The 9,393-nt window shown below is 59.9% G+C and overlaps 1 pseudogene; it reads left to right on the top strand.

The window, feature by feature from the left end:
• The first annotated feature begins 1,342 nt into the window (after positions 1 to 1,342).
• Positions 1,343 to 4,745, top strand: LOC148090667 (phospholipid-transporting ATPase VA pseudogene; annotated as a pseudogene).
• Positions 4,746 to 9,393: the final 4,648 nt, after the last annotated feature.

The following is a 9,393-nucleotide window of genomic DNA, read 5'->3' on the forward strand; positions in this document are numbered from 1 at the left end:
TCCTCTGACCTGGGCCTTCACACGTCAATGGGGGGAAAGGGGGGGCATTTTCTCAGCACCTGTCCCTCCACCCTCCTTGGGATGGATTCTGGTAACTCTTGTGGTCTGTGGTAAGGCTCCCTGACAGGGCCGGATGGGGTGTAAGCTGGGGCGCAGGCGGGGACCATCCTGAGAGCGGGTCACGGGGAAGCGACAAGTGGTTTGAACAAAGTTAGAAAAGTGAGTCCAGCACGCACCCCGGGGAGGAATCCGGGCCAGCAGAAGCTGCTGGGGTGCTGAGATGACGGAGGGTCCCGATGCAGGAAGAGAAAGGAGGGGGCCAGCAGCTCCCCACATCCAGACAGGTGGCACCCCAAACTGTGCCTTTCACCCACATCCCCAGCCACGGTCTCCAGGGCTAGACACCCTGGACACCTTGTCCCCTCTGTACTTCTGCAGTGGGAGGCACATCTGGGGGGGGTCTTACTGTGGAAGCCGGAGCCCCCACCCCTCTCCCAGGCAGGGATATTGTCCCCGCACTCCCTGTGGATACTCCGGGGAGTCCTTCGCCTCAACAGCCACTTCTGCCACCTGAGACACCCTCCTGGTCCTTCCCACCCCCCAACAGCCACCCTCAATTCCCTGCCCCGGGTCTGGGTCGCAGAGTCCACCCCAGAGCCCCGCACACAAGGGACCCTTTGTCCCTCCGAGTTCACCAGAGACGAAAAAGAGCCTGTATTGGCCACAGTGCCGGACTCCTCCCTTCGATTTCAAATAAACATTTAAAAAATCCTATTTGCAGAAGGGAGGTTACAGAAAGTCTGGCTCACCCCAGAGGTGAACCTGGAGGCAGGTGGAGGCTGGGCAGCGGCGGGGACGCGGGGGCATCGCCTCTGCGGGGGTCCCCGGAGCAGCTGTCCCGGGCAGACCGAGGCACCCGAGCGCTGGGGTGCGTGGCTCGCTGGGACTCGGATTCCGGGCGGTTCCGGGGGGGGGGGGTCCCCCCGCTAGAGGCCCCCAGCCCTGCGCGCGCGCGGGGAGCCAGGGTGCCCGGGAGACGGCGCGCTCGGCTGGGGAACGAGCCCGAGCGGCCCCCGAGTTTGCAGCCGGCTCTTTGGCGTTTCCCGCTATGCGCGCGGGCGCGGGAGGCGCGGGGCGGGCCCGGGGCGGGGCCGGGGCGGCGGCGGAAGCGGCGCGGGCGGCGCGAGCGAGGGGCCCGCGGGCCGGGCCGGGCCGGGCCGGGCCGGGCCGGGCGGGGCGCGCTGACCGCCGTGTCCGTGCGTCCGCAGGCGGGGAGCCCGGGCCGCCGGCGATGATCACCTAGGAGGCTGGCGAGGCCGGGCGCGAGCGGCGACGCGCGGCCATGGAGCGGGAGCCCGCGCCCCGGGCGCGCAGGAGGCGGCGGAGGCGGCGGGGGCGCCGCGAGGGCCGGACGCGCACCGTGCGCTCCAACCTGCTGCGGGCCCCCGGCGCCGGGGACCCCGCGGAGGGCGCGGCCAAGGGCGCGCGGCGGCGCCGCGGGGGCGCGCGGCCCCTGGCGGACAACCGGCTCAAGACCACCAAGTACACGCTGCTGTCCTTCCTGCCCAAGAACCTGTTCGAGCAGTTCCACCGCCTGGCCAACGTCTACTTCGTCTTCATCGCGCTGCTCAACTTCGTGCCGGCGCTGAACGCCTTCCAGCCGGGGCTGGCGCTGGCGCCCGTGCTGTTCATCCTGGCGGTCACGGCCTTCAAGGACCTGTGGGAGGACTGCAGCCGCCGCCGCTCGGACCACGACATCAACCACCTGGGCTGCCTGGTCTTCAGCAGGTGCGCGGGCCGGGCGGGGCGCGGACCTGGGGGGCGCTCCCGGGGCCTGTGTGGGGCGCTCCTGGCACCTGGTTTGGGGCGCTCCCGGGGCCTGTGTGGGGCGCGCCTGGCGTGGGGCGCTCCCGGGACCTGGTCTGGGGCGCTCCTGGCACCTGGTTTGGGGCGCTCCCGGGACCTGTGTGGGGCGCTCCAGGCACCTGGTCTGGGGCGCTCCCGGGACCCGGTGTGGGGCGCTCCTGGGACCCGGTGTGGGGCGCTCCCGGGACCTGGTCTGGGGCGCTCCTGGCACCGGGTGGGGGGCGCCCCCGGGACCTGTGTGGGGCGCTCCTGGCGCCTGGCGTGGGGCGCTCCTGGGACCCGGTGTGGGGCGCTCCAGGCACCTGGTTTGGGGCGCTCCCGGGACCTGTCTGGGGCGCCCCCAGGACCTGTGTGGGGAGCTCCCGGGACCTAGTGTGGGGCTCTCCTGGCGCCTGGCGTGGGGCGCTCCCGGGGTCTGGCGTGGGGCGCTCCTGGCGCCTGGTCTGGGGCGCGCCTGGCACCTGGTGTGGGGCGCCCGGTGGGTGGCGCTGGGCGGGCGTGGCCGGGAGAGCGGCTGGACACGAGGGGCCGATGGCCCGAGGGGAACAGTGCACCGCAGGAGGCCCCTCTGCGCCCGGGGACGAGAGAGCGGGGAACTTTAGATGCCGGGGCGCAGGGGGTGCCCTGTCTCTGAGTGTCACCCAGACCTGGCCACTGAGCTAGAATGATCCGAGGGCTGGACTCCAGCGGCCCCCAGGCGTCCTCCGCTCCGGCCGCTCCTGCCTTTTAAGTAAAAAGGAGGGAAACCAATTCCCAGGCGCCCTGGCCTGAAAGTTCCTGCCTCTGGCTTTGGCTAGACCCCGTGCTCCAGGATGTTTGATAACTTTACCAACCAGTACAGGGCTGTAAATCTCAGTCTTAGATAACATCTCGTCTTGGGACAACGGTGCAACTGCCACCAAGTTCCTGTGTGCCCCGCGCACCCCAGATAACGGGCGGGGTGATCCCAGCGGCGCCTGCCTCTTGATGCGAGCTGTGAGCAGACCACTCTGCAGGCACCTTCTCATAGTTGACTGTTTAAGTTTCCGAAAGTTAACCCAGTTTCCAGATGGAAAGACTGAGGCTCTGGGGGTTGGTGAGTCCTGCCCATGGTTAGTAACAGGGAGCATTGTTACACTGGGCTCCTTCTGTCCCTCTCCCCCGTCCCTTCCCTCTCTCTGTCCTTCCTCTCTCCCTGTCCCTTCTCTTCCCCTGTCCCTTCCCTCTCCCTGTCCCTTCTCTCTCCCTGTCCCTTCTCTCCCTGCACCTCCCGGGAGTTGTGGACACTCAGGCTGGGCCCACCCAGGACGCCTGCTGTTCCTTCTTCCTTTACCCAAAGGGAGTCACTGCAGGTCCATCTAGTAAGCCGAGCCCACCTCCAGGTCACACCCCTTAGGAAGGCAGATGGCCTTGGCCTCCATTCAAAGCTTAGCCCATGTCTCCCTCCTATTCCCTTTGCTTGAGTCCTGGTGTAGGGGCTCATACGGGCCTTCATCACCTGTGAGGGCCTCTAGGAAGCCCCTTGAGTTCTCAGTGTCAGATTGCCCCCCTCCCAAAGATGGGGGTCAAGATTGTTCATGGCTCTGAGGATAGGTCTTCACCATGCATACCCTTTCCTGCCTTTGCGGATCTCTGACCCTCCTTGCCAGGCTGGTTGTGCTTCCTACTTATTTTACAAATGAGTCAACAGAGGTTCAGAGAGGTTAAGTCATTTGCCCAAGGCCACACAGCTGCTAGGTCGTGGTACTGGAATTTGACCCAGGTCTTCCTGACTCCACAGCTTTTCCTCTGATGGTGTTTCTCAAATTTCTCTTGAGAATCATGAGAAGCTTGTTAAAACTTACAGTTGTCAGGCTCCTTCCCCAGTGTTTCTGACTCAGCTTGGCTGAGATTGGGCCCAGGAATCTGCATATTTGATTCCCACACAGGTGATGCTTATGTGATGGCTCCTAGGCTGAGCAACACTGTCCTGCTTGCTCTTGGAGGCACCCACTGGCTGGCTGGTCAGCAAACACAACGTTGCTGGACAGGGCTGTGGGATTTCCTGGCTCCTGTTCCCCAGGAGCCTGAAGCCGAGAAGGGAGGGGTGACCGCTCACACAAACGCCCTGTGTCCCCAGAATGAGGGCTCCAGGCAGCCACGTGTCTGCCTCCTACACCACGGGCTTAACTTTACCCGGTACCACTTCCTGTTGTCACCAGCCAGAGGCTCCTGTGGCCTCCTTTTTAGAAAGACTTATACCTCAGCAAATACAGTTTCTTTTCCAGTAGGCAAAATGCTTCCAACCCAGAATGTCGTTTGCCCCTTGTAGCAACCATCACCCCCCAATGTGCACACAGGGGCCTGAGGATGGGAGCCCAGAGCAGCTGTCTTGCATCCGTCACCTTGAAAGGCTTCCTGGGACTTGGAACCCCACATTTTCCTGTCCGATCACACCCACCCGTGATTTCCCCTTCCACCCTGGCCCGACCTCTTGTCTCAAAGGACCAGCACAGTCTTCTGGGCGGGTCTTCAGGGATTTGGGTGCCTTCAGAGGTTCCCCGACACCTCCCAGCTCCCAAGTAAAATTCCTTGAATGCTTTCATGGGGAGAGACCGGCATTCTCCCTGGGGTGGGTCCGTGGGTGCATTGGCCTGGGTGTAAGTTATCTCCTCCAGGCCCAGAAAGCCTGGCGTTGGCACTTTCAGGACTGGGCTGGAGGCATGTGGGTTTTTGAGCCCTCCCGGTCCTCTGGACGTGAGTGACTTGTGTGCCCGTTGCAGCCCGGGCTGTGTACAGCTGCCTCCCAGATCCTGCCCATTGGATCAAACCAGTGCCCCAAGCTGCTCCTCACTGAGCCAGGCCCCAGCCCAGCCCTGGAGATGGAAATGAGGAGGAGGCTGCGCCTCTTATGGACCTGACCTTAGGGACTGATCACACTGCAGGACGTGTCCATGGAGGGGCCCCGAGTGGGGCTCGCAGCCCAGTGAGGCTCTCCGAAGGTGGGCTTAACTCTGAAAACCCGAAAGGATGTGGCCAGACAAGGGGCCGGAAGGGCGGAGCGTGTGACAGGCTCAGGGCACCCTGGGACTGTACCTGGGCCATAACCTGTGCAGGAGCAAGGTGTAGGCTCGAAGCCCTGGATCGGGGGAGCTGGCGTGGGGACCGGCCAGAGAAGCCTGGGAACTGACTTATTGTCTGCCAGACCAAAATGTGTTCAGTGCCTTTGCACAGAGACCGTGGAAGCCCGGTGCAGACAGTTGGCGTCTATTCTGTGCTGCGTCGTTGCCCTGGACAGGGCTGCTCCATCAGAGCTCGTGGGAATGCATAGTGAGAGCGCCCTTTAGTCGGGGAAGCCTCGCCCGCTGACACTCTCTGGATGGTGGCTTCTCTCAGCGTCAGCTCTTTAGACCACTGTGGGTCCCCGCTCCGTGGGAACCCAGAAGGCAGCCTCCCGGACACCCCTCCTGCCCCGGCCTGCGAGCCTCTGGAGGTGGCGGCTGGGGTCTACATCACGGCTTCGTTTGCACAGGGGGTTCCAGAAGCATCCTCCTGAGTCGCGCCCAGTGGAATGAGAGGGCGCCTGGGTGATCCTGGGGGGCGTCAGGTCCTGCCTGTGTCCCCCACCCAGTAGGGAGATCAGCCCTTGTGTCCCTGGGCTGTGGTCTAGTGGGCGGTTCTGGCTTGGGAAGCCCTTCTTGGTCACATGGGCCTCCTTGGTGCTGGCCGAGGCTGGTGGGAGGAGCCACCTCCCTTGAGGCCACAGGTGGAAAGAAAGGGGTGTCTGAGTCTGACACACACACCCGCCTGGAGCTCCCAAGGGAGGGTGTCGAGGGCGACTCGGCACAGGTTTCTGTTGGTAGGAAGCTTGGATGTCTCTTTACTGATAGGCTTCGGCCTCCAGCACAGTGTCCAGGGGGACCAGGCTGCTGCCACCTGGGCCCAGGGCGGAAGGGGCAGCAAGTGACCGAAGGGCGCAAGGCTGATGGGCTGGAGGAAGAGAGGGACCAGAACACAGGATCGGCCTAGGGGGCAGGGGTTCTGGTGGCAGGAAAGCAGAGTAATTATCGGGGACATCGGAGGGATGTTGAAGAATCATCATTCCTATAAGGAGATGTTGCCCAAGGGAGTCGGAGGGAGGAGGCAGGGAGTTGTGCCTTGAAAGCCCCGCCGTCCCCCTCTTGAACCTCAGGGGTGACCGGGTGACAGGTAACACCAGCAAACCCCAATCCTGCTACGTATGCTCCCAGAAACAGGGAGGATCTTGGAAAGCACAGCCCGAGGTGGCTGGGCTTGGGCTTGCCTGGGGGAGACCTGCACATGCCTACTGCCTCAGTTTCCCAACTTGTAAAGTGGGTGCTGGGCCCAGGTCCACGCGCCCCTCCTGGACTTAATCCCGTGGCCCCAGAGGGGCCAGCGCTCTTGTCTTGAGAGTCCCCTCTCTCTGCCGCAAACCCTGTCTGGGTTACTGTGTAATATTTCGCCTTTGGCTTCCATAGCTTTGTGGTGACACCTCTCGTTGTCTCTCTAGAATGATGGAGACCATAGCGTTTATGCGTGAAATAACCCGTGGTGACTTTTCTCGCAACCTGGGCTCCGTACTTGGATTCGAGCGTGGCATCCTGTGTCCTTCTGTCGACTCTGGGAAAACACCATCAGGGTGCTCTCCTGCTCTCTCGGACCGACTGTCACTTTTGTCCCTGCCCTTTCCTGTGACTCTCACTCCCTTTCCCAGGCTCACCGGGTTATCAGTGCTCTACCTGCGTCATTGCCCTAAGCTTTAGGGTTGGTTGGTTTTTCAGAAGAGCCTGAAATGAGACCTGGCAGGGTTCTCCTTTGATTTCTGTTCGTGCTCGGGTCTCCTCTCCTCCCCTCCGTTTCCCAGGGAGCCTGGCTTGTCCTGGCCGGTGGCAGAGCCCTGCCCCTGGGAGGCTCGGCACCTCCATCTGACTTGGACTAAAAGACTTGCAAACGCAGACATCAGGACAAGACCCAGGGGACAGGAACAGGCCAGGACAAGGCCACATAGGTGAGATCACAGACTTATTTCACTCAGCATAATGCCTTCAGGGTCCATGGATCTTGTCACAGACAGTGGGATTTTTTTCTTTGGAATGGCTGAATAAAATTCCATTATATTTAATTGGAATGTTAATATGTAATATATGATGTGGAATATATATGTTACAGCTATATCTGTCCATGGAGACTTGGGTTGTTTCCATGTCACTATTGTAAATAATGCTTTATAGACAAGGGAGTGCTGATATCTCTTTGGCATAGTGTTTTGTTTTGTTTTTAAATATATCTTTATTGATTTCAGAGAGAGAGAGGGAGAGGGAGAGAAACATCAATGATGAGAGAGCCATTGATCGGCTGCCTCCTGCACGCCCCCTACTGGGGATCGAGCCTGAAACCTGGGCATGTGCCCTGACCGGGAATAGAACCTCGATCTACTGGATCCTAGGTCGACACTCAACCACTGAGCCACTCCGATCAGGCAGGCATAGTGTTTTTGTTTCCTTTGGATATATACTCAGATAATTTTAACTTTTGGAGAAACCGCCACACTGTTTTCCCAGTATCTGCACCAATTTACGTTCCCACCAACAGTGCACACGGTTTCCTTTCCCCATTTCCTCTCAGCACTTCCTATTTCTTGTCTTTCGGGTCATAGCCATCCTGACAGGTGTGTGGTGGTATCTCATTGTGGTTTTGACTTGCGTTTCCCTGATGATTAGTGACGCTGAGCATCTTTTCATGTACCTGTTTGGCCATTCAGATGTTCTTTGAGAAACATTCAGGTCCTTCGCCCGTTTTAAAAATGGGTTAGAAACCTTGTTGTTTTTCATACAATTCCTTCATAGCTTTCAGTGACCTTCCTGGTTGCCACACTGTGGTCTAGCTGGATCCTTATCTGATGGTCATTCACTGTGGTGACCATCAATCCCGCAGGTCACACCTTTCCCGGACCTGCGGGGTAGATCTGCCTCCAGGCGGGAAACTGAGTCATCTCCGTGGCTGCTGGTCTTCCCAGTATCCGGTGCTCCTGGGCCAGGCTTCTAAATGTTACGTGATGTCCTCGACTTGCCCTGGACTGTCCCCATAAGGAGCCCCCCTGCTCCCAAGGCCAGTCAGGCCCTCATTAAAACACACTTTGGAAAGACCATGTAAGTCAAAGCTAACCCACGTTTCTGGATTTCTTGACTTGGGGATTTTGAGAAGGGGCTCTGTGACCATCGGGGTCCCTGTGACCACCAGGGTCCTGCCCTTCACTGTGGGGCGGCCCAGCTCCTTGCTGAATTCCGATAACGGAGCTCTGTGTCCTGATTTGTAGGAGGCTCGCCTTGCTATATATAGTGCATTGGGAGACCTCACAGGAAAAGCGGAGAGGCTATTCTGATTCCTGCTTTTCCAGAAGACTCTCCTCTTGGCTTTCCACATTGCCTTGTTTCGCCTTTTCCCAGAGTCCAGTTTGTATACATTGCCCTCCGCCTACCCTCTGGTTAGTTTTCCCTTGGGGACACTGTATTTTGAAATACTTTGCTAACCAGTCTATTTTCGTTAGGTAATAACGGATTCTGTAGCTCATTCTGTCAATCAGAGTCCATTGAAACCTCTCGGTGAGGCTGAACCCTTGTGGGCAGGTGGGTCTCTTCAGCCCTGTCCCCTCATTTATTTTTGTTAACCCGCACCTGAGGATATTTCCCATTGATTTTTTTAGAGAGAGTGGAGGGAGAGAGAGAAGCATCGATGTGAGAGAGACACATCGATTGGTTGCCTCCCGCACATGCCCTACTGGGCTGGGGATGGAACCTACAACCCAGGTATGTGCCTTTGACCGGCATTCGAACCCTCGACCCTTTGGTGGTCGGGCCGATGCTCTAACCACTGAGCCACACCGGCCAGGGCAGACCTTGGGACTCTTGATAGGACAGGCATAGTGTGTCAGGGTGGGCGGGAGGCGGACGTCGCCAGCACTCGGTGCTGGGTGGTGTCCCATCTGTGCCATCCTGGCTCCCCACCCAGGTGGCTCCCAGACCCCGGGTCTCACCCCTCAGCTCCATTTCTCCAAGTAGGTTGATGGGTGGGGTGTGTGCTGGTGATGACTCAGGGGGTGGCCACGTCCAGGGCTGAGCCGCTCCGTCCGGAGCCCGGGCACAGACACAGACACGGGTGGGGCCTCTCCTGTTGCTCTCGGCCAAGTTGGAAATCACTTTCATCTGTTACAAATCCGTCCATCCTCTGTCCTGGTCATCTTCACGCACAGTGACTCAGGAAATCTGTGGACTCATAAAACTCGGGTCCACACCGAAGGAGGGAGCTGGCAGGGTGAGGGCAGCTGTCCTGGGACGCCCTCAGGCCCGCCCCCCTCGGAGCAGACAGGCCACGTTTCCCCCTAAATCCAAGTGATTCGCTCGAGGTCTCCTGCAGACGCGCCAGGGCCACCAGCTTTCATTAACCTGCGTGGGATCTCATCAGGGCCGCTCGCTCCTCGGGACTAACTGGTAGAAACCTCGGCGGGGACGTCCACCCTGCAGCTGTCGTCACTGTCACCGTTTTCTCTCC

The sequence above is a fragment of the Miniopterus natalensis genome, chromosome 22 (assembly GCF_054644295.1).
Source record: "Miniopterus natalensis isolate mMinNat1 chromosome 22, mMinNat1.hap1, whole genome shotgun sequence".
Taxonomy (NCBI): Eukaryota; Metazoa; Chordata; class Mammalia; order Chiroptera; family Miniopteridae; genus Miniopterus; species Miniopterus natalensis.